The 26,338-nt window shown below is 49.0% G+C and overlaps 1 protein-coding gene across 3 annotated transcripts in view; it reads right to left on the bottom strand.

Annotated features, from left to right (window-relative positions):
* NEK6 (NIMA related kinase 6) overlaps positions 1–25,787 on the bottom strand; it is a 161,457-nt gene extending 135,670 nt beyond the window's left edge. For 2 of the 3 annotated variants that reach the window (XM_075579376.1, XM_075579378.1), the window contains exon 1: positions 25,646–25,787. The gene's annotated coding sequence lies outside the window, so the exon portion shown is untranslated. The remainder of the gene's footprint in view (positions 1–25,645) is intronic. The other variant, XM_075579377.1, reaches the window with a different exon arrangement.
* Between the last annotated feature and the right edge of the window lie 551 nt (positions 25,788–26,338).

Below are 26,338 nucleotides of genomic sequence, written 5' to 3'. Positions count from 1 at the left end.
TAGGGCTCCATGTTAAAATGGATTTGAAGCAAAGGTTGACACAGTGTACTTCTTTGCATGTCATTTCCCAGAATCCCGTGCTGCAGTGGAAGCACTGTATGCTAGGAGATAATGGTGAAAGGCAGGGTTGCAGACCTGTCTGGGACATGACAGGTCTAGAAAAACCTTGAAACACTGGGTGTTGTGCGGGTCCAAAATTCCCGAAAAGTGGACAGTGCCTCCAGCAGTTAAGATGTGCCGCTTTTTACCACTTTGGCTGGTGGTTTGTCTAGGATTGCTTTCCTGGTTTCTATGCTTTTTGTTTTATGATACCATCTAAAGTGACCCTAAAGGACGTGGGCCCTTCCTGAGGAAGAAAAACATTGTATCCAAAATTCCATCCAATTCGTCTCTAGACCATAGAAAGCAACAAGATTATATTTTTATCCGTAGACGTGTTATCAGCCATAATGCGCAGAGTGGCAGCTACAGACCTTGTAGTCATTCTAATCATGTCATGAATGGAGCATCGCAAGTGAAGTCAATTGCTTCCTTGAAGACACCGAAGTTCCTAATTGCTGGTGGTGAACTCCTGTTACCAAGTCTTAATCAAGATTGCTTGATCAGATCTTCAAATGTTGAGGCAACAGCAGGTGTTGGTCTAAATGTGACAGCCAGCAAGGTGCACGGTTTTCTTAATGGCCCGTCCATCCTTCTTTCCAACCCATCAGATCGGGAGGAACCATCATCCAAGGAGATTGCTGTTCTGTGTGCTAGCCAAGTGCCAGCCGCAATGACCAAGTGGTTTGTTGCAGTTCTTGGCATCTTGCTCAGATAAAAAGGTACTTTCTGGTGAATTCTCAGCTGACGGAATCTCTCTGTTCTGGGAAACTCCATTCTGAAGAAATGACATACAAAGCGGATCGATGAAACGGGAAGCAGCGACCATCCTTGGGTTCTATACAAAGGATTTGTATCCAATATCTCTGACCTCCAAAGTAGTCTTTGTATGTTTAATTAACTTGTCAATTGCTTCAGGATTAAAGACGACGGATTTTTCTTTTAATTTCTCCTTCCCTATCCGCTGAAGGAAAAAAAATGTATTTCCCAGTCGAAACAAACTTTGACATCTGAAGATGGAGTAGCAGAATGCTCAAGGACTGCTTCTCCTCTGCACCGTTTAGGAGATTGTGCCCTTGAATTCAGTACAAATTCCTTCTACAGTGCAGATCATTGATGATTTAAACAAGGAAAAAACCTCTGACGAGGGATTAGGAATCTCCCCTTACCAATTTTGTTTTGGATAACCAGGTAATTTTGCAGCACAATTAGTACACGACAAATACCTCTTCTTGGTTAATGCTTTCTTTCTGGTCAGCCTTATGCCCGGGATAGAGGCATTAGACAAAGTGACCAGCATTGTATCACCGAGGAAGGATGAGCAGCCGTAGATTCACGTGGCCGCCTACTCTGTCAGAAGGTGTGTCCTTGAAGTGCTGGCACATGAGGAGACCAGGGCACAAGAGCGCGGGAGAGCTGTGTGGCAGGGCTGTAAGGACACTGGAGGACCAAAGCCGAAGAGACAGGATATGGCACCCTGGAAACTCCCATTGGCAGATCTCACAGACTGCGGGCAGCATTGGCTACACCCCTTCCTCCTAGCTCCAGCCTGGCAGGGCGGCACAAAGGCGGCCCAGGGGAGCCTCAGGCAGCTCCAGCCTGACAGGGCAGCACTAAGGCGGCCCAGGCAGCTCCAGCCTAGCAAGGCGGCCCAGGCAGCTCCAGCCTGGCAGGGAGGCACAGGCAGCTCCAGCCTGGCAGGGAGGCACAAAGGCGGCCCAGGCAGCTCCAGCCTGGCAGGGAGGCACAAAGGCGGCCCAGGCAGCTCCAGCCTAGCAAGGCGGCCCAGGCAGCTCCAGCTTGGCAGGGCGGCACAGGCAGCTCCAGCCTGGCAGGGAGGCACAAAGGCGGCCCAGGCAGCTCCAGCCTAGCAAGGCGGCCCAGGCAGCTCCAGCCTGGCAGGGCGGCACAGGCAGCTCCAGCCTGGCAGGGAGGCACAAAGGCGGCCCAGGCAGCTCCAGCCTGGCAGGGCGGCACAGGCAGCTCCAGCCTGGCAGGGAGGCACAAAGGCAGCCCAGGCAGCTCCAGCCTGGCAGGGCGGCACAGGCAGCTCCAGCCTGGCAGGGAGGCACAAAGGCAGCCCAGGCAGCTCCAGCCTAGCAAGGCGGCACAGGCAGCTCCAGCTTAGCGAGGCGGCACAGGCAGCTCCAGCTTAGCGAGGCGGCACAGGCAGCTCCAGCCTGGCAGGGCGGCACAAAGGCGGCCCAGGGGAATCTCAAGCAGCCCCAGCCTGGCAGGGCGGCACAAAGGCGGCCCAGGAAGGCAAGTAAAAAATGCACACAAACACGAGTGAGGTTATAGCAAACACTCCTACCTGCGCAGGACAGAACAAACAATGCCCGATCTCCGGTGCCTCAAGGAAGTCCCTGTATTGGGAAATCGACAAGCTTTGCTTTAGATCAAAGCGGAAGTAGTAACGTTAACCCCTTGGTGTACTGGCTACCACGGGCGCGTGGAGGAAACCGGTAACAGCCGGTGCTTCAAGGGTTAATCGTATCCTTATGACCGATTAAAACACTCCGCAGGACAACTTCAATGAGTAATATAGCTTATCAGCACCCCAGCAAGGTTAAGGAACTAGTACCTAGTGCTAACTAGCACATATCTATAAGTACGTACTGTGTCCCATTTCAAGCTGGCATAAAACAAAGAAAACTCCATTTGGAATGACTCGCTCAGAAAGTTCCATGGTTCTCTCCGTGACGCCCAGAATGCGGGTCCCAAACGGCGTGCTAGAACTGCGCAATGGAATAGGCAAGCAAACATTGGGAAAAAGGCAAAAGCTAGGAGGAGGCCAACGTAGAAAAATAAAAGTTATTCACTGAATAAACGGATCATAACAGACCCCTTGAGTAGCAACGCACCAACCCGTTTCGGGCAGCACGCCCTTTAGGCCGCGGCATGGTGTCTCGGGCCGCGCTGAGCCGTGCTCCTGCTCTGCCTCGCCTCCTCAAGCTGGTGCTATTTTGCGTCCTGGCAGGCGAGGCAGTGAGCGTGCTTTGGGGGCGGGGCGAAGGCGGGGATAGTCCCTTGTTCCCATTGGATGGGTGCGGTCACGTGACTGCTCTTCCGCTCCCCTCAGCGTCGAAATTTTAAATCTGCCTGTCTCCTTCAATTTGCTGAGCGTCCGCACGCATGCGGAAGTGTGCGGAAGGGGATACTAAAGCCGCGCTGATTACAGATGAAGGGGGTAAGTTCATCTGCTCAGCGGGATCTGTGCAACCATGCCCGCGGCCTTATCGTGGAGGAAAGAAAGAATTTTCTAAAGTAGGGGTGCGCAAAGTGGGGTGCGCAAGATTTTCTGGGGGGGGGGGGGGGATACGGCTGAGACCCCATGCTTCCCCGAAGGCATTTAAAATAAATGCCGGGGATCGCGCAAGGCCTCTGTAACTTTACTTACCTTGCCTTCCAGCGACGGGTCTCCGTGGCAACCTAGCGTCAAATGACCCCGCGGAGCCGAGCAGAGGGAGGTGGGGAGTGAAGCAGGGCGGGCCTTCTCGTGTGCAGCTTCAGAGGTCTGAAACTCGGCGTCGGGCTCGGTGTAAGACTTTACCGCGGTGTCGGGCTCGGTGTAAGACTTTACCGCGGTGTCGGGCTCGGTGTAAGACTTTACCGCGGTGTCGGGCTCGGTGTAAGACTTTACCGCGGTGTCGGGCTCAGTGTAAGACTTTACCGCGGTGTCGGGCTCAGTGTAAGACTTTACCGCGGTGTTGGGCTCAGTGTAAGACTTTACCGCGGGTCGGGCTCGGTGTAAGACTTTACCGCGGCGTCGGGCTCGGTGTAAGACTTTACCGCGCCGTCGGGCTCGGTGTAAGACTTTACCGCGGTGTCCGGCTCGGTGTAAGACTTTACCGCGGTGTCGGGCTCGGTGTAAGACTTTACTGCGGTGTCGGGCTCGGTGTAAGACTTTACCGTGGTGTCGGGCTCGGTGTAAGACTTTACCGCGGTGTTGGGCTCGGTGTAAGACTTTACCGTGGTGTCGGGCTCGGTGTAAAACTTTACCGCGGTGTCGGGCTCGGTGTAAGACTTTACCGCGGTGTCGGGCTCGGTGTAAGACTTTACCGCGGTGTCGGGCTCGGTGTAAGACTTTACCGCGGCGTCGGGCTCGGTGTAAGACTTTACCGCGGCGTCGGGCTCGGTGTAAGACTTTACCGCGGTGTCGGGCTCGGTGTAAGACTTTACCGCGGTGTCGGGCTCGGTGTAAGACTTTACCGCGGTGTCGGGCTCGGTGTAAGACTTTACCGCGGCGTCGGGCTCGGTGTAAGACTTTACCGCGGTGTCGGGCTCGGTGTAAGACTTTACCGCGGTGTCGGGCTCGGTGTAAGACTTTACCGCGGTGTCGGGCTCGGTGTAAGACTTTACCGCGGTGTCGGGCTCGGTGTAAGACTTTACCGCGGTGTCGGGCTCGGTGTAAGACTTTACCGCGGTGTCGGGCTCGGTGTAAGACTTTACCGCGGTGTCGGGCTCGGTGTAAGACTTTACCGCGGCGTCGTGCTCGGTGTAAGACTTTACCGCGGTGTCGGGCTCGGTGTAAGACTTTACCGCGGTATCGGGCTCGGTGTAAGACTTTACCGCGGTGTCGGGCTCGGTGTAAGACTTTACCGCGGTATCGGGCTCGGTGTAAGACTTTACCGCGGTGTCGGGCTCGGTGTAAGACTTTACCGCGGTGTCGGTCTCGGTGTAAGACTTTACCGCGGTGTCGGGCTCGGTGTAAGACTTTACCGCGGTGTCGTGCTCGGTGTAAGACTTTACCGCGGTGTTGGGCTCGGTGTAAGACTTTACCGCGGTGTCGGGCTCGGTGTAAGACTTTACCGCGGTGTTGGGCTCGGTGTAAGACTTTGCCGCGGTGTCGGGCTCGGTGTAAGACTTTACCGCGGTGTCGGGCTCGGTGTAAGACTTTACCGCGGTGTCGGGCTCGGTGTAAGACTTTACCGCGGTGTTGGGCGCGGTGTAAGACTTTACCGCAGCGCCGGGCTCGGTGTAAGACTTACCTCTTGCTTCTGGCTTCTCACAATGTTAGTAGCACTCATTACAATGTAACTACACAATGTTAGTGGCACTCATTACAATGTAACTACACAATGTTAGTAGCACTCATTACAATGTAACTACACAGTTAGTAGCACTCATTACAATGTAACTACACAATGTTAGTAGCGCTCATTACAATGTAACTACAACATTTTAGTGCCACTCATTACAATGTAACTACACAAGGTTAGTAGCACTCATTACAATGTAACACACAATGTTAGTAGCACTCATTACAATGTAACTACACAAGGGTAGTAGCACTCATTACAATGCAACTACACAATGTTAGTGGCACTCATTACAATGTAACACACAATGTTAGTAGCACTCATTACAATGTAACTACACAAGGGTAGTAGCACTCATTACAATGCAACTACACAATGTTAGTAGCGCTCATTACAATTAAATTAATACTCCCATTTAAAGCAGCACTACATACTGCTGTTTTTAATTTCATTTAGTTCCCCTTTTATATGTGCATCAATACAATCCACAAAATGATAAGTAATTGGCTAAGTTGCCAAGGAAGGGGATGTGACTTTGTAAAAGGTTGCTATAGAAACAAAAAAATGTTTGTTACATTATAATACATTAAAAATGTAATTCAGAGTTGTTTTAAAAAAAATGATACAGGCATACCCCACATTAACATACGCAATGGGACCGGAGCATGTATGTAAAGCGAAAATGTACTTAAAGTGAAGCACTCCCTTTTTCCCACTTATCGATGCATGTACTGTACTGCAATCGTCATATACGTGCATAACTGATGTAAATAACACATGTGTAACAGGCTCTATAGTCTCCCCGCTTGCGCACAGCTTCGGTACAGGTAGGGAGCTGGTATTGCTGTTCAGGACGTGCTGACAGGCGCATGCGCGAGCTGCCGTTTGCCTATTGGGCGAGATGTCCTTACTCGCGAGTGTACTTAAAGTGAGTGTCCTTAAACCGGGGTATGCCTGTACTAGTATTTTCTCATAGAACAGAACTGATTTACTAAGGGAAAGAACACATGTAGGCTATTGCTTCGTCTGCAGCTTTAAAAGGATGTTATCAGGCCGAAGAATTACTGGTTAACGAGTTTTAAAAATTCAATATGGACACCTGTGCTAAGTTACTCTTTGTTCTATGCGGTGATCCTCCTCACGCTCCCCTCTGTGACCGCCCCGCGCTCTGTGACCGCCCCGCGCTCTGTGACCGCCCCGCGCTCTGTGACCGCCCCGCGCTCTGTGACCGCCCCGCGCTCTGTGACCGCCCCGCGCTCTGTGACCGCCCCGCGCTCTGTGACCGCCCCGCGCTCTGTGACACGCGACGTACACGGGAGTGAATGTCTTGTAAATAATTAACAAAACATCTGTCCTACTTAATAAAACCACTCACAACCTCCAACGTAACACGGGTTTGTCTGACTCGGGATAAGAACGCGCCGCCACGTACCGCAGGCTACCACGTGAAACCTAACTGATGTCTTATTGGAGGTGTTGGAATCCCCCCTTATACATACACTTTATCCTGCACATTCTCTGCCGGAGACCTTTACTGCCAGCATCACGCCGCAGAGCCACGTAATAAAGCGCAGCAGAGCCACATAATAACGCGCAGCAGAGCCACGTAATAACGCGCAGCAGAGCCACGTAATAACGCGCAGCAGAGCCACGTAATAACGCGCAGCAGTCACATAATAACGCGCAGCAGAGCCACGTAATAACGCGCAGCAGAGCCACGTAATAACGCGCAGCAGAGCCACGTAATAAAGCGCAGCAGAGCCACGTAATAACGCGCAGCAGAGCCACGTAATAACGCGCAGCAGAGCCACGTAATAACGCGCAGCAGTCACATAATAACGCGCAGCAGAGCCACGTAATAACGCGCAGCAGAGCCACGTAATAACGCGCAGCAGAGCCACGTAATAACGCGCAGCAGAGCCACGTAATAACGTGCAGCAGAGCCACGTAATAACGCACAGCAGAGCCACGTAATAACGCGCAGCAGAGCCACGTAATAACGCGCAGCAGAGCCACGTAATAACGCGCAGCAGAGCCACGTAATAACGCGCAGCAGAGCCACGTAATAACGCGCAGCAGAGCCACGTAATAACGCATACCCATGCCACATAAATGCATAGCAGAGCCAAGTAATAACGCGCAGCAGGCACGTAATAACACATAGCCATGCCACATAAATGCATAGCACGTAATAATGCAGAGCCACATAATAACGCAGAGCCACATAATAACGCAGAGCCACGTAATAATGTGCCACAGAGCCATGTAATGATGTGCCACAGAGTAATGTACTGTAACAGCATGCAGAGCCATATGGCAGCATCCGGAGCATAACTCGCAGAGCCGTGTTACAGCGCGCAGAGCCGTGTGATAGTGCCGTGTGATAGAACGCAGTGCCGTGTGATAGAACGCAGAGCCGTGTTACAGCGCGCAGAGCCGTGTGATAGAACGCAGAGCCGTGTGATAGAACGCAGAGCCGTGTGATAGAACGCAGAGCGCGTGTTGCAGACTCAGATGGCAGGAAGTGATTATAGATATAGTGCATAACCAGGATCACTCATACAAACATTACGTACGACTGCACTGTACCACACGTCTGAAGCCTCTTCCAACTAGAAGCTGAAAACGTATTACTGCGGCCACGCATTAATTACACGTGCAGAGTCCAGCTGTCTGCTACCAACACCGATAAGGAATCTCCAAATACGGGGTAACTCTCTCAGGGGGTTTTGTAGTTCTACAGGTCACATGGGTCCCGAAGAGCAGATTCATTGTAGGTGGTGATACATTTTAGAGACCAACCTCACAGGTCTCTACTTCACATGTACAGAGCTTCCCAAACCTCACAGGTCTCTTCTTCACATGTACAGAGCTTCTCAAACCTCACAGGTTTCTAAAACACACAAAAAAATGATTGGGGTTTGGAAAGCTCCGTACACTACAATGTTACGGTTTAATGGAAAAGTCACAGCAATAACCTTATCAACCCTGCAAAATGCCACATTCATCCAGGACAAACACAGCTGCCGAGTATTACACAGGTGCCGAGTATTACACAGATGTTTGTTTTACCCTAGTAATCCCCCCCCCCCCAAGAAGAAAACAAAATACCGTTATGCCCACAGAGGCCCACAGTGTCAGCCCCATGCAACTCCTGAAACCCAAGGTACAAAAACCACGAGATATCCATTGCCGACACCGGAGTGACAACTTTGTCTTGTTGTGATGCGATTAGACAGCGTGTTCCTTCCGGAACCTGAACCTGACACCGCTCGGGGTCACTTGTGACCAGTGACTGCAGGTTAGACGAGCAGCAGACTTCCTGCCGGGCCGCGTTCTCTGGGCGCGATACCCAGGATGTCATGGATCACTTTATACTTTGCCACTTCACGTGAACCCAGCTCGGCGCGGGCCTGCAGGACGCAGCAATGCTGTAATAGGAGCTGCTAGGGTGAGTACGTCTCAATTTAAAGACACAAAGGTGTTGATCAATCTTATTCCCTTAAGAAAATTCAAAATTGCGGCATTAATTAACCCCTTAGCTGCCATAGGGGGCATATAATGGTAATATCTTGTCCCGGGGCATTTCTGCGTCTTGTTTTTATTTCTTAAAGCTCCTGCGCCTGACGTTACCGTGGCAACCTTGGAGCTGCGCTGGGCTCTGGGGAGAGCTTCATTTTAACGTCCCGGACACTTATTATAACAAACACGTATCTCCTGAACGCAGCATCCGATGAAATGGAAACAATGCCAGAAAGGGCGAGAGGAGAACGCAACATCAAATAAAACCCGCCGGCGGCGCAGACTGCTGCCTTTAACGCATCGGCACGGGAGAAGGCCTGAGCCAAGCAGGTAAAAGTGTCCGAGGTCGCTGTGTGTAATCTGCCCAGTGACAAACCAGCGATGTTTATCATTCCCAAACGGGAAACACGCGTCAGCAAAGAAACGCCGGATTAACGCCTATTGTAAGCTGCCCTTTGCAAACAGGATGGAAAGGAAGACTTGCATCGCCACGGGGGAACGCTTTCATTTTATATCCCTTCCATAACACTGACAGTGTACACAGCACTGCACACGGCATTGTGCAGACACACGCAGCCCCGGCCCCGCAGAGCTTACGCTCTTATTTTGGTTCCAGAGTCACAGGGAAATCAAGGGATGTTCCTAAGGGTGCTAGGAGCCTAATAAACAGATATCCACATGTCGAGCCGGGGGTTAATAAGTACGTTCAGTGTAATGACCTTGGCCTATCCAAGGGTGATGTGCCAAGTTCCCCAATGTGAAGAGCAGCGTGCACAACCCCCCCCCCCCCCCCCCCACACACACACACGGCTAGAAGTGTCCCTGCTCAGCTACCATACCGTGACCGTTTACAGCAGTAATCCCGGCTGCTGGCTAGGTGGCTCAACCAGGGGCTCGCTGGTCATCTCCAGTCCTCAAGGGAAAACCAACAGGTCAGGGTTTAAGGATACCCCAGCTTCAGCACAGGTGGCTCAATCAGTGGCTCAGTCAATGACTGAGCCACTGATTGAGCCACCTGTGCTGAAGCTGGGATATCCTTAAACCCTGACCTGTTGTGGGGGAGGGGAGGGGGCTTGAGGACTGGAGTTGAGAACCTCTGGGTTAAGGCAAACAATATCTGTAATGATGCACCAATTCTCTGCAGTGTTGATCGCCACTGGATTTGTTGAGAAACCTGTCTGCAGGGTTATGTTACATGGAATAAATCCCCCCATCTCGGTATCCCTGCGTACCACATTGCACACACTGTACACGTGAGCGGGTAGCATTAAAATGCAAGTACATGACAGGGCCTAGATAATATTGCTAGTATTTCAGCTTTTTCCTTCCCTCCTTTGAATACCATGTGCATATTTATCACACGCAAAAAAAATAATAATTTGGTCTTCCCATGCAAATTCCACAGCATAAAGCTTGTAGTGTAATAGGGCAAGTACACTGCTCTGCTAGCCATAAAGGGATAGGTGTGTTTTCAGCACACATTATAAAAGCAAGGGAAAATGACATTATAAATAATCAAATAGCCCCGGGGTAAAGATTGACACGATTCTGCGATGAATGGAATCATTAATGGTTAACACATTCCTTATGAGACAGAGAGCCTTATACGCAAAGCGCGCCTCCTTCACCTACCGGCGCTGAAAACGACCAAATGTAAACTCCTGTCTAATTATTTATACAAATGAAATGTTAACACAAATGATTCAACACCTGAACTATAAAAAGGGAATGCCAAAATGTATCAGACCTGTTTTTCCAGAAACGGGATGTTTCCATTAAAACAGCATCTTACCGTTACCGCGAGACGAAAACGCGCAGAGATCACTGTAATACATCGCTGATTTGTATTACACAACATTGGTTTTGCTCCTAATGTGTGACTTATCCTGTGAACCTATAATGTTGCTTTATTTTGATGCAGAACCTGTTGAATACATACATACATACCCTAAATGCATATCAGGCACATACAGTTCCACTGGGGACTCATCTCTACAACCAGTAACCAGTAACACAAACTGATCCAAGACAATGCCCTAGTGACAAAAACCCAATGAACTAGTGACCAAAACCCAATGCACTAATGACCACCCTAGTGACTAAAACCCAATGCACTAGTGACCAAAACCCAATGCACTAATGACCACCCTAGTGACTAAACCCCAATTCTCGAGTGACCGGCCTAGTGACCAAAACCCAATGTGCTAGTGACCAAAACCTAGTGAACTAGTGACCACCCTAGTGACCCAAACCCAATGCACTAGTGACCTAAACTCAATGCATTAGTGATCGCCTGTAACAGGGACTTGTCCCTGTTTAAATAAAAGCCTCTAGTGGTCTGAGAAATCCAGCAGAGAGCTGGTTAATTGCAGCGAGTCAATTAACCAGCTCCACCTAGGTAATCAGACAAGGGTAAAAATCCCCTGTTGGGAAAACACCAAGAGACTCCTTAGCACAGTCAGAACTGTGCTGACAGAGGAGATGATGTCTTCAGCACAACGGCTGTGCTCATATCAAGACACTCAGAGACCAGACCCATATTCCTGGACACAGAGGACTCAGGAACCTGCCAGAGGCTGGGCCTTCAAGGGAGAAGAAGGACTACAACTCCTACATCTGAAGTTTGCCTGGAGAAACCGGAGACGCCAGCCCAGCAAACTCGGATAAGATTAACAAACACACAAAGTCCCAGCAAGCTCACGAAACCCCAAAGCCCACCATACACACACACACACACACACACACACACACACACACACACACACAAGTGTCAAAATGAGTCAGATAAGACTTTCATATGCATTATGCCCTGATAGTATGTTATGCGTTTTGGACTGGGAACTGGCCTATCCAGCCGGTCAGATAGCTAGGGCATGTACTGTTTATTTAGTCTCCCAAAATTGAGTAGGCTTTCTTTCGTATGCTTTGCCTTGTTTAAAGGGACAGGCTGAATAAGCCATGTTTTAATTTCCCCAAAACGGTCTCCCTGTGTGTACGTCCGCACATGCCACTTACACAGCCCTACTGACCCAAACCCAATGCCCTAGTGACCAAAACCCAATGCACTAGTGACTGCCCTAGTGACCCAAACCCAATGCCCTAGTCCCCGATTATGTCATCTGAAGCCATGGGCAGAGGGGAAAAGCAGCGCATTGTATTCCATGGAAAGATATTGAGTGGGTGCAGAGTTCTTGGGAGTAAATGAACAGAATAATATTGTAGCGCAGACAGAACATTAGAAACGAATGTATTACAAACGGCGCATACAAAACGATTAATTTGACACAGAAAGCACACAGGGAAAAACACAATGCTCAGATTAAACAGAAAGACTGACTGCTAACACTTGTTATAGTGCTAACTCCGTGGATATTTACCTCTGCTTGTGAAACACAAGGACACGGGTGTGCAAAGTCATTGCTTCTCACAACACGGCATTACTACAATTTAGTCAGTGGTCTTTTCTAAAGACATGTGGCACCCAGAGGATTCATAGCAAGATAAAGGTGTTCTTGGTGTGTACTTTGCAGATTGTATGGGAAGATCCCATATAATAACAAGCTCCTACATTATATACACAAAGTCAACTACAGCCGAACGGTAACAAAAAGTCCCTTTCTGGTCTCCAGTTCTACCTGGAATCAACTCTTCTCTTGGATCCCTGCTGCATATTTTGTACACTAGCATCACACAACCACAACTGCTGCTAAATGCAGATATAGAAACCATAATCAGTCCTTTAGCACAGCTGCCAGGGCGCACTTCTCAGTTTCGTCCTGTTGAATGTGTAATGACATTAAAACACGGCATGACGCGGAATCCCCAGCTCGCCGTAGGTGACTGGCTCACACTGCCAATGCACCGGTGGTGGAAGAACTGTGGTCACACATAGAAACAGCAGAAGATTCCCCTTCCATCGTGTCAGCCTCGAAACCATTAGGATTTCTCAGCCTTAAAAATCCATATATAAAACCCGAGCTACAAACCAAAAATACTAACATTACCACGGCGGCCTCCACTGCGTCGCGTGGATCAAGAGCTCGCCGTCTCAACGCCACAGTCTGCGCTGACCGACATTACATTCATTATGGCTCAGCGAGTAAAGACACTGACTGGCACTGAGTTTGGAGCCTGGTTCAATTCCCGGTGTCTTCTCATTGTGACCTTGGGCAAGTCACTTTATCTCCCTGTGCCTCAGGCACCAAAACATAGATTGTGAGCTCCATGGGGCAGGGACCTGTGCCCGCAAAATGTCTCTGTAAAGCGCAGCGTATAACTAGCAGCGCTATACAAGAACATGCTGTTATTATTATTTCTTTGCCTTTTCGACACGTCGGTTAAAAATCTGATGCGCCAGTCAGGAAGTACAAGCGTTTCAGTGTGTCCGGGAGATTGAAATGGCGCTCTGGAGATTATGTATTTATTTTAGGACATGCTCAGGGGAAAGGATACGAAAACTAGACGAGTTCAACCCATATGGCCAACTCCAGTCCTCAAGGGCCACCAAACAGGTCAGGTTTTCAGGGTCTCCCTGCTTCAGCACGGGTGGCTCAATCAGTCGTCGACTGGCCAACTCCAGTTCTCAAGGACCACCAACAGGTGAGTTTTTCAGGATATCCCTGCTTCAGCACAGGTGGCTCAATCTTCAACTGTGCAGAAGCAGGAATATCCTGAAAACCTGACCTGTTGGTCGTTCTTGAGAACTGCAGTTGTCCAGTCAACGACTGAGCCGCCTGTGCAGGGATATCCTGAAAAACTGACCTGTTGGTGGCCCTTGGGGACTGGAGTTGGCCACCCCTGCCCTTTAGGATTCTGGAGCGGATTGCAGCTTCAAGGTCTCCTGAACACGCGCACATTTTTGAATTGTACAATGGTATAGAAAGAATCCCAGGCTGGATCCCAAGCATGGAGAAAGAGGATAATTAATTCCAAGTTTCCTTCTTTTTTTTTTTGTAAACTTAAAAGTCTGAGAAATTGGCGCTTTAAGGCAAATACACGCCCCGTACCAGGCCGTTCAAAACGTGTGTTTTATTCATTACTTCGGAGTTAAGCGCGCACCGCCATTTCTTTTACCGCACCCCTACTTATACGGGACAGAATTTATGCATCTGAAAAAGCCGTTTTGTTCTTCTGAATATTCCTAAAACAACATTTTTCTCCGTGAAACGGCAAACGGAAGGAGTGAGATTAACAAGATCACAGCAAATCCTTTCGGGGGAAAAACGCCGCTGTTTTTCCTAGAATAATACGAGGCACAAAAAAGAAAAAAGAGAGAAAAAAGTGAAAGAGAATTTCAACTATTTCCAATACCCTAAACCAGGGACAATTGCCACATTTTCCAGCTCGAGAAATGAAGAGAAAAACACCAGGGATTTTGAAGGCCAATAAATTACCGTAATCACCTTGATATAAAATAAAAAACTGCCGTAGCATTGGTTTAAAGCAGCCGTCCATGCTGCCGGTTTTGATTTTTTCCCCCCTTTAATTTGTGCATCAATACAATACAACCCAATAATAAGTAATTAGCTAAGTTGTCGATTGATCCGTTCTCCTGTGATCGATCGGCGAAGATTCGCCTCGGGGGTTTTCACTAAATGGCTGTCAGTGCAGCAGAAGAGGACCAAAGATGCAAAGTTCTGTAGGGAAGATCATGTGACCAGGCAGGCACTAGATACAATTGGTGTACTGCTAGAGAGAGGGCAGGGCTCAAAAAGAGGTGTGCCAGAGCCTGTTTCCGAAGAGGAAGGGGATGTGACTTTGTAAATGGTTGCTATAGAAACCAAAAAATGCTTGTTACATTATAATACATTAAAAATGTCAGAGTTGGTTTAAAAAAAAAAGTAGGATATTGCTTGGTCTGCAGCTTTAAAAGGCTACAAGGGCAGACCACAAAAACACTGCTGGTCCCAGCGGCAGTGAAAGGGTTATGTTCCCGGCACACATGAAGACTCCACGTCACTATGTACTACCACAGGAGTGGCCAACATCAGTCCTCAAGGGCCACCACAATATCATGTTTTCAGGATATCCCTGCTTCAGCACAAGTGGCTCAATCTTCGACAGACACACTGCGGTCATTCTCCCTCTAGCAGAGATAAATGAGAAGTGTCACAGGTAGTGTTAGGACCTGCATACTGGTCATGCCGTGACGTGGCCGCATACTGGTCATGCCGTGACGTAGCTGCATACTGGTCATGCCGTGACGTGACTGCATACTGGTCATGCCGTGACGTAGCTGCATACTGGTCATGCCGTGACGTGACTGCATACTGGTCATGCCGTGACGTGGCCGCATACTGGCCATGCCGTGACGTTGTTGCATACTGGTCATGCCGTGGCGTGGCCGCATACTGGTCATGCCGTGATGTGGCTGCATACTGGTCATGCCGTGACGTAGCTGCATACTGGTCATGCCGTGACGTGACTGCATACTGGTCACGCCGTGACGTGGCCGCATACTGGTCATGCCGTGATGTGGCTGCATACTGGTCATGCCGTGACGTGGCTGCATACTGGTCATGCCGTGACGTGGCCGCATACTGGCCATGCCGTGACGTTGTTGCATACTGGTCATGCCGTGGCGTGGCCGCATACTGGTCATGCCGTGATGTGGCCGCATACTGGTCATGCCGTGACGTGGCCGCATACTGGTCATGCCGTGACGTGGCTGCATACTGGTCATGCCGTGACGTGGCTGCATACTGGTCATGCCGTGACGTGGCTGCATACTGGTCATGCCGTGACGTGGCTGCATACTGGTCATGCCGTGACGTGGCTGCATACTGGTCATGCCGTGACGTGGCTGCATACTGGTCATGCCGTGACGTAGCTGCATACTGGTCATGCCGTGACGTGGCTGCATACTGGTCATGCCGTGACGTGGCTGCATACTGGTCATGCCGTGACGTGGCTGCATACTGGTCATGCCGTGACGTGGCTGCATACTGGTCATGCCGTGACGTGGCTGCATACTGGTCATGCCGTGACGTGGCTGCATACTGGTCATGCCGTGACGTGGCTGCATACTGGTCATGCCGTGACGTGGCTGCATACTGGTCATGCCGTGACGTGGCTGCATACTGGTCATGCCGTGACGTGGCTGCAGGCTTATAACGCTTTGGCCAAAGGGTTTAACTTGATGACCCTTACTTATGAGAATATTGACGTATTTCACTGTGTATTCTGTCCCATTGGATGTAGCGTTGGGCACGTCTGTCTTTTGTTGTATACATTTGGCCACGCTCAGTAGCACTCCTTTTGACACTAAGGCCGCGCGTATAGTGCCCGCGACGGGCGACGAAACGGGTGACGTCACCCGTCGCTGCTAGGAAAAGTTATATTTCGCTTTGCGGCAGCGTCGCGGGCGTACTGGCATTTGATTGGTTCAGGGGCTGTCACATGAGGCGACCGCCCTTGAAAAATCAAATATTGCCAGCTACCAAAATTCGCGACGCGACGTCGCTCCGTCTCATTGTCACCGTCGCACTTACTATAAGTGCACGCTGCCGCGGCGGCAATGCATTTGTTTTTGGGCGACGTCGCGGGCGCTATACGCGCGGCCTGGGGCTGCGTCCATGGTGCCTTCTTCCGTGCGGGGGAGGACGGAGGCTGTGGGAAAGCAGGTGCTTTCCCTGGCCATCGTGGACGAGCTGTGGGGGGGCGTGTCTAGGGGCGTGCCTAGGCGCGTCATGGTGCTGGTTAACCCCCATTGGGCGAACCGCTCACGTGACCGCCCTGTCGCGCTAAGAAATCAGTTTAACTGATTTCTCGTGCATCCCCTCCTGCCTCAGCGCACACCCCATGTTCGCAAACACTGCCATAAGGCAGTCTGTTCGCTCAGCATGCGGACGCGTCCGCGCGGCCGTCCATAACATGGACGCAGCCTAAAAATGAGCGGCTCCGTGAGTAAAGACACTGACACTGAGTGTGAAGCAGGGGAGCCTGGTTCAATTCCCGGTGTCGGCTCCTTGTGACCTTGGGCAAGTCACTTTACCTCCCTGTGCCTCAGGCACCAAAAACAGATTGTAAGCTCCACGGGGCGGGGCCTGTGCCTGCAAAATGTCTCTGTAAAGCGCTACGTAGCAGCGCTATACAAGAACATGCTATTATTATTATATTTTGTATTATATATATATATATATATATATATATATATATATATAATCAAAAAATAAATAGATGATACCGTTCTGTGGCTAACGAAATGCTTTTATTTGTGCGAGCTTTCGAGATACACTGATCTCTTCTTCCGGCGATGTTACAATGAATGAAGCAAGCAAAAGGTATACTTAAAAACAGTGTCTCTTGGAATGTTATCTGTGCTAGTCCTTCCCCCGGTGTGGATGTGTTTTATGGCTAGAGTTGTCAAAAGGTTCCTGAAAGCAAGTGATGTAAGAGTGTGTATGTGTATCTGTGTGAATATAAATGAATGGAGAGCCCACAGTGTATACAGTGCTTTACAAAAGGTGTGTGTGGAGTGGGAGTGGATATAAATGGTGTGGGTAGGTGTGGAAATGTGAGAGATTGTAGCACAACTAAAAGTGTGTGTGGATACTATGTGGTCCCTATAGGTGTATAGGGATGGAAAAACAAGGAGTATTAGCATGTGTAAGAGACAGCTGTGTATGCATACATATAGCACAGTATGTACAGACATGGCCTATAGCGCTCATGGGAAGAGAGTTCACGTGTGTCAGTAATGACTCATAAAATTTCAATCTCTGTTTAGGCCACCACTAACACGGTACTGATACCTCTACATGTATATGTATATGTATATGTATATGTATATGTATATATAATGTGGTGGGTTTTGAGCTTGCTGGGATTGTGTGTTTATTCATTTTAATAGACATTTTCATGATACGCAGTGAGTGCAAAGCTGCTGAAATGTAATGATGCGCTACACCCCAAAACCTGCTTTGTTGTGTATCCATCTACAGAAAAAATGTCATTAGCTCCATATTTATGTGACCGCGTTTCTGCAGCGGAGTTCCACGTTAGGAGCAGAGATGATCTGCAGGCTGATATAACAAAGGATATTATGTGGGGTTCATTGCTAATGCTTTTGAATAGATAACTTAACCCTCTCACTGTCAGCGGGGGCAGACGCACTATTAGAGAGGGGTGGGGTTCCTTATAGTGCATCTGATCTCAGACGCACAATTAGAGAGGGTTGGGGTTCCTTACAATGCATCTGATCTCAGACGCGCTATTAGAGAGGGTTGGGGTTCCTTACAATGCATCTGATCTCAGACGCGCTATTAGAGAGGGTTGGGGTTCCTTACAATGCATCTGATCTCAGGCGCGCTATTAGAGAGGGTTGGGGTTCCTTACAATGCATCTGATCTCAGACGCGCTATTAGAGAGGGTTGGGGTTCCTTAAAATGCATCTGATCTCAGAGTCGCTATTAGAGAGGGTTGGGGTTCCTTACAATGCATCTGATCACAGACGCGCTATTAGAGAGGGGTGGGGTTCCTTATAGTGCATCTGATCTCAGACACGGTATTAGAGAGGGTTGGGGTTCCTTACAATGCATCTGATCTCAGACGCGCTATTAGAGAGGGTTGGGGTTCTTTACAATGCATCTGATCTCAGACGCGCTATTAGAGAGGGTTGGGGTTCCTTACAATGCATCTGATCTCAGACGCACAAATAGAGAGGGTTGGGGTTCCTTACAATGCATCTGATCTCAGACGCACAATTAGAGAGGGTTGGGGTTCCATATAGTGCATCTGATCTCAGACGTGCTATTAGAGAGGGGTGGGGTTCCTTATAGTGCATCTGATCTCAGACGTGCTATTAGGGAGGGTTGGGGTTCCTTATAGTGCATCTGATCTCAGACACGGTATTAGAGAGGGTTGGGGTTCCTTACAATGCATCTGATCTCAGACGCGCTATTAGAGAGGGTTGGGGTTCCTTACAATGCATCTGATCTCAGACGCGCTATTAGAGAGGGTTGGGGTTCCTTACAATGCATCTGATCTCAGACGCACAATTAGAGAGGGTTGGGGTTCCTTACAATGCATCTGATCTCAGACGCGCTATTAGAGAGGGTTGGGGTTCCTTAAAATGCATCTGATCTCAGACGCGCTATTAGAGAGAGTTGAGGTTCCTCAGAATTTCACTTAGAGTTCCTTAACCAAAAAATAGGTTGAAAACCCCTGGCCTGCGCACTCTGTAACGTTGCCAGGCGAGGCCTCACCCTGGAGAATGCACCTTAGTTAACATACCAAAAATATTGTTGGCAAGGATGGGCCAGTTGTGCCTTAAGGTAAGTGTGCAGAGCCGAGAACCGCACACACAACCTGCAGAAGGTGAGGCGTTAACTCATTACTCAACAATGTCACAGCGGGGCTTAACCACCGAACCGTGAAAACGTGCCACAGAGGATAACGACATTCACACTAGCTGTGCAAAGACACAGAGATACAGTGAGGAAATCCATGAAAATGCATTTATTTCTGTGCAGTGCCACAGGAGAAGGAGCAGGGGTAATTTATACCATTTATTGGACCAACAAGTAGTTGAGATGTTACAGGCTATCGAACCTCTCCGGGTCCTTCATCAGGTCCTACCCAAGGTTGGAAAGTGTGTAACATCTCCAGTACTTGCTGGCCCAATAAAAGGTACCAAATACCCCTCCTCCCTCTCCCTCCTGTGTTACTGCATGGAAGAGAGGACCAGCACGGTGACCCACCCTTCTGTGCCTATTTTCCCCAGGGAACTTTCAATTGCTTCGTTAAAAAGTCTACGGTTCCCGATTATAATAACACTTATGTAAAGGTGACAGGCTAAAGGGCACATTTATTTAGGATACTGTTGCAGTCAGAAATCCAAATATACAGGAGAACCTGCGCTGATAGGGCCTCTGTGCAGAGCCCAGTGCAGGAGCCGTGCTGTGAAACAGCGCTGCTTATATTGTGTAAGTGCTGCATTTTGTAATATTTGAACACATAAAGGTGTTATTGCCATATTGACGTGGGGTTTTTCTTGCGCTCCTCTCTTATGTGAGTTACTGTAGCAGTCAGGCCTGGAAAAGTTGCTGACCCATCACTCCTTTACTATATAGGGCAGGGGTGAGCTCACTCCGGTCCTCAAGGGTCAACAAGTCCGGCAAACCGCGCGGAGGCGTGCGCCATCACATTGCCTTAAGGCGATGATCGCGCCCACAGACCGCGCAGGCGACAGCGGGAGGGGGCACGATGGGCAGGTCACATGAGCGGGTCGCCCTCTCCGTGACGTCACGGACACGCCCCTAGACACGACCCCCGACGGCAAGTCTAGCATGTCCGAAAAACGCACCGCTTCACGCGGGGGACGTCATGGACGCGCTCCCCTCCACAGTATATCCCTGCTTCAGCACAGGTGGATCAATCAGTGGCTTAGTTTACGACTGAGCCACCTGTGCTGAAGCAGGGATATCCTGAAACCCCGACCTGTTTGTGGGACATGGAAACTGGAGTTGGCCACTCCTGCTATAGGATGCCAATGCACGGCAACCGTATTTGGCCACAAACCTCACGGGGAATTCTCTCCTCAACAAAAGTCCATAAAACCATTTGCAACGCGCGGTTCCAGCTCCGGGCGTTTTGCTTTGTGACAAGGGGTGAGGATCATTCCCCTCCGCACAATTATTAAATCAGATGAATGAAGTCCCTGATCTGACACACAGGAAAGCAGCTGATCGCTTGAGCAACCAGCAGATCTGCAAACAAGATAACCCAACGCCTCCACACACACCCTGCAATACAGACAGCTCCTGTGCAACACCAGCCACCCACAACACCAGCCACCCCACAACACCAGCCAACCCACAACACCAGCCACCCACAACACCAGCCACCCACAACACCAGCCACCCCACAACACCAGCCACCCACAACACCAGCCACCCCACAACACCAGCCACCCACAACACCAGCCACCCACAACACCAGCCACCCCACAACACCAGCCACCCACAACACCAGCCACACACAACACCAGCCACCCCACAACACCAGCCACCCACAACACCAGCCACCCACAACACCAGCCACCCACAACACCAGCCACCCACAACACCAGCCACCCCACAACACCAGCCACACACAACACCAGCCACCCCACAACACCAGCCACCCACAACACCAGCCACCCACAACACCAGCCACCCACAACACCAGCCACCCACCCACAACACCAGCCACCCCACAACACCAGCCACACACAACACCAGCCACCCACAACACCAGCCACCCCACAACACCAGCCACCCACAACACCAGCCACCCACAACACCAGCCAACGCACAACACCAGCCAACGCACAACACCAGCCAACGCACAACACCAGCCACACACAACACAATGGCACTCAGTGGCAGAAAGTCCTACACATCCCTTCAGTATAGGGCTCATTTTGCAGTTATTGTGAAGGTTTTATTCGCTGGGTATGCATTATAGTTACAATATGGCAGCAAATAGTTTACAGGAATACTTATTAAGTGTCAGAACCGGTTATTGAATGGACAGAGCTATAAACATGTGTATATGTATGTATGTCTTTATTTATATAACGCCATTAATGTACATAGCGCTACACAGCAGTAATATACGTGACGATCATATAAATAATAAATAATACAAATAACACATAAGGGGAAGAAACGCTTCAGACATAAAAGTAACATTTAGGAAAAGGAGTCCCTGCCCCGAAGAGCTTACAGTCTAATTGTAAACATACAAACAATGCTAATAACACCGGGAGATTGGAACAGCCCAGCAGAGCTTGCACATTACAATCCCACAGACTGTGTGAACTTCCCTGAGCTCCCACTGTACGGGAAACAGGGCATAAACAGGTTACTCCGATAACACCAACGTGTTGCTTTTTTTCACTCCGCAATCGCTTCCACCGATATAATAAATGCGCTAATCATAGCGTTTCTTATCCGTATCCTGACGCAGGCACCCTAGGAGTTAGGAACCAGGGAACTTATGGAGGAAAGTCCGGCAGTAATGCTACGCGGGGTTATTCCTCTCAGGACGCTGTGTTACTCTGTGACGCACAAGTACCATCTTTCCTGACGGAGCCAGCAGCACATTGCATTATGGGAAAGTGACAGGGTTAAGCGCGTGCGCCAGTTAGTATGCGCGGTGCCTGCGCTAAACGCGGGATCCAGGTCAGAGACGGTTGCGACATGTATCCCATATCCCCCACACTGCGCCGCATAGTGATATATATGTAATGATAATTATACCGTGTGCGCCAGGAAGGGTCACCGCCAGACTCCTCCCACTGCGCTATATGACAGCTGAGTGCCTGACACCACTCTGTAACCCCTCCGCTGCCTGAGGCTTGCAATGCCACGTGCTTAGCGATGCACTGCAGGCCCGTGGCAGTGACACTATATACTCTGAATCACTATGCAGCACTGCGAACAGATGGAGGAGTTTTATAGCAGCGCATGTGTACACTCTGGATCCCTACACAGAGATGTGCAGGTGTATATATATATATATATATATATATATATATACACACATATAACACACAGTAATTGTACAGCGATTTGTATATACTCTGAGTCACTATATAGCACTGTCTGTATAAAGTTGTGCACATATTGTGCATCAATATATACCCTGTAGTACCAGTGTGTGTGTATACAGAGTAGTATCAGGGTGCGTGTATACGCTGTATTATCAGTGTGTGTACGCTGTAGTATCATTGTATTATATTGTATGTCTTTATTTATATAGCGCCATTAATGTACATAGCGCTTCACAGTAGTAATACACGTGGTAATCAAATAAATAACAGATAATATAAATAACAGATCATGGGAATAAGTGCTTCAGACATAAAAGTAACAATAAGGAAGAGGAGTCCCTGCCCCGAGGAGCTTACAGTCTAATTGTGTGTCTGTACATGCTGTAGTATCAGTGTGTGTATGTGTATACGCTGTAGAATCAGTGTGTGTATATACGCTGTAGTATCTGAGTGTGTGTGTATACGCTGTAGTATTAGTGTGTGTGTATACGCTGTAGTATCAGAGTGTGTTATGTGTGTATATACGCTGTAGTATCAGAGTGTGTGTGTGTGTGTGCTTTATCAGAGTGTGCATGCGCGCGTGTATATATAATATATACACACAAACACACACACACACACATATATACGCTGTAGTATCAGAGTATGTGTGCATACGCTGTTGTAGCAAAGTGCACGTGTGTATACACTGTAGTATTAGAGTATCTGTGTATATACGCTCAATTAGCAGAAAGTGTTTACATACGCTGTAGCAGCAGAGTATGTATGTATGTATGTGTCTTTATTTATATAGCGCCATTAATGTACATAGCGCTTCACAGCAGTAATACACGTGACAATCATATAGATAAAAAATAAGAAATAATATAAATACACATAAAGGGAAGAAGTGCTTCAGACTTAAAAATTAACATTTAGGAAAAATGGTCCTTGCTCCGAAGAGCTTACAATCGAATTGGTAGGTAGGAAGAACGTACAGAGAAAGTGGGAGGGAATTCAGGTAAGTGCATCTGCAGGGGGCCAAGGTTAATGTATGAGGTGTATAGTATCAGCCACGGTGCTACTCATATGCTTCTTTAAGCAGGTGTGTCTTAAGATGTGTCTTAAAGGTGGATAGAGAGGGTGCTAGTCGGGTATCAAGGGGAAGGGCATTCCAGAGGTGTGGGGCAGTCAGGGAGAAAGGTTTAAGGCGGGAGAGGGCTTTAGATACAAAGGGGGTAGAGAGAAGACATCCTTGAGCAGAACGCAAGAGTCGGGATGGTGCATAACGAGAAATTAGGGCTGAGATGTAAGGAGGGGCAGAAGAGTGTAAAGCTTTAAAAGTGAGGAGGAGAATTGGGTGCGAGATGCGGGATTTGATCGGAAGCCAGGAGAGGGATTTCAGGAGGGGAGATGCTGAGACAGATTTAGGAAAGAGTACAGTGATTCTGGCAGCAGCATTTAGGATAGATTGTAGGGGAGACAGGTGAGAGGCAGGAAGGCCTGTATGTATGTATGTATACGCTGTAGTATCAGAGTATGTTTGTGTATATGCTGTAGTAGCAGAGCGCGCGCGCGTATATGATGTAGTAGCAGAGAGCGCGCACGAATACGATGTAGTAGTAGAGCGCGCGTATACGCTGTAGCAGAGCGCGCGCATATACACTGTAGTAGCAGAGCGCGCGCATATACACTGCAGTAGCAGAGCGCGCGCGTATACGATGTAGTAGCAGAGCGCGCGCGTATACGATGTAGTAGCAGAGCGCGCGCGTATACGATGTAGTAGCAGAGCGCGCGCGTATACGATGTAGTAGCAGAGCGCGCGCGTATACGATGTAGTAGCACAGCGCGCGCGTATACGATGTAGTAGCAGAGCGCGCGCGTATACGATGTAGTAGCAGAGCCCGCGCGTATACGATGTAGTAGCAGAGCGCGCGCGTATACACTGTAGTAGCAGAGCGCGCACGTATACGATGTAGTAGCAGAGCGCGCGCGTATACGCTGTAATAGTAGAGCGCGCACGTATACGCTGTATCAGAGCGCGCGTGTATACGCTGTATCAGAGCGCGCGTGTATACGCTGTAGTATCAGAGCGCGCGTGTACGCTGTAGTAGCAGAGCGCGCGTATACGCTATAGTAGTAGTGTGCGCGCAAGCACGCATGTGTGTGTATAGATATATACTCTGTAGTATTATAGTATGTGTGTGTATACGCTCAATTAGCAGAAAGTGTGGTACATACGCTGTAGCAGTAGAGTATGTGTGCGCGCGTGTATATACGCTGTAGTACCAGAGTGCGTGTGGATATGCTGTAGTAGCAGAGTGAGTCTATATATACGCTGTAGTATCAGAGTATGTGTGTGTATACCCTGTAGTATCAGAGTATGTATATACTGTGGAATCAGTGTGTATATAACCTGTAGTGTGTGTATACAGTGTAATATCAGTGTGTATACACTGAAGTTTCTGTGTGTATATACTGTAGTATCAGGTTGTGTGTATATACTGTAGTACCAGTATGTGTATATATTGCTGTGTGTGTACACATATGCATGTGTGTATACTGTAGTATCCGAGTATGTACATACTGTAGTATCAGTGTGTGTATACTGTAGCATCAGAGTATTTATATACTGTAGTTTCAGAGTGTGTATATGCTGTAGTATCAGTGTGTACATACTGTAGTATCAAGTTTTTATATACTGTAGTATCAGTGTGTATATACTGTAGTATCAGAGTATTTATATACTGTAGTGTCAGTGTGTATATACACTGTAGTATCAGTGTGTGTGTATACTGTAGTATCAGAGTATTTATATACTGGAATATCCGTGTGTACATACGGTAGCATCAGAGTATTTATACACTGTACTATCATAGTATTTATATACGGTTGTATCCGTGTGTATATACTGTATCAGAGTATTTATATACTGTATCAGTATATATACTGTAGTATCAGAGTAGTTATATACTGTTGTATCAGTGGGTTATATACTGTAGTATCAGAGTATGTATATGCTGTAGTATAAGAGTATTTATATACAGTCGTATCAGTGTGTATGATGTAGTATCAGAGTAGTTATATACTGTTGTATCAGTGGGTTATATACTGTAGTATCAGAGTATTTATAGTCTGTAGTATAAGAGTATTTATATACAGTCGTATCAGTCTGTGTATGATGTAGTATCAGAGTAGTTATATACTGTAGTATCAGTGTGTACATACTGTAGCCTCAGAATATGTATATACTGTAGTGTTTATACACTGTAGTATCATAGTTGTATCAGGTGGTATATACTGTAGTATCGGAGTATTTATAGACTGTAGTATAAGAGTATTGTTATACTGTTGTATCAGTGTGTATATACTCTAGTATCAGAGTACGTATATACTGTAGTATCAGAGTATGTATGTGTTGTGGTATCAGAGTATTTATATACTATAGTATCAGTACTCTTCTTACCCCGCTCCCGCTCTGCTCCGGCGCTAACGAGACGACATGTCCGGGGCGCGCGCACTCCCGCCAGAGTCACTGTGCGCGCGCGCGGGGGGCGGGGAAGGAAGCGCGGGCACGTGACAGACAAACTCACATCTGAGTCTCCTCCCCTTACTCTGCCCTCCTCATCTCTCTCCCCTTCTCCCCCCCCCTCTCTGCCCCCCTTCTCCGCCCCCCTTTCCCCCCCCCTCTCTGCCCCCCTTCCCCCCCACTCTGCCCCCCCTCTCTGCCCCCCTTCTCCCCCCCTCTCTGCCCCCCTTCTCCCCCCCCTCACTGCCCTCCTTCTCCCTCCTCCTCTCTCCCCTCCTCCTCTCTCCCCTACTCTGCCCCACTCCTCTCTCCCCTACTCTGCCCCACTCCTCTCTCCCCTACTCTGTCCCACTTCTCTCTCTCCCCCCTCTGCCCCACTTCTCTCTCTCCCCCCTCTGCCCCACTCCTCTCTCTCCCCTTTCCCCCCTCCTCTCTCCCCTTTCCCCCTTCTCCCCTCCCTCCTCTCTCCCCTTACTCTGCCCCCCTCCTCCTCTACTCTGACCCCCCTCCTCTCTCCCCCCCACTTTACTCTCTCCCCTCCACTTTCCTCTCTCTCCCCTCTTTCCTCTCTCCCCCTCTTTCCTCTCTCCCCTCCACTTTCCTCTCTCCCCCCTCTTTCCTCCCTCCCCC

The sequence above is a fragment of the Ascaphus truei genome, chromosome 21 (genome assembly GCF_040206685.1).
Source record: "Ascaphus truei isolate aAscTru1 chromosome 21, aAscTru1.hap1, whole genome shotgun sequence".
Lineage (NCBI taxonomy): Eukaryota > Metazoa > Chordata > Amphibia > Anura > Ascaphidae > Ascaphus > Ascaphus truei.
The sequence above is the reverse complement of the archived record's forward strand: the minus strand, read 5'-3'. Positions and strand labels throughout refer to the sequence as shown.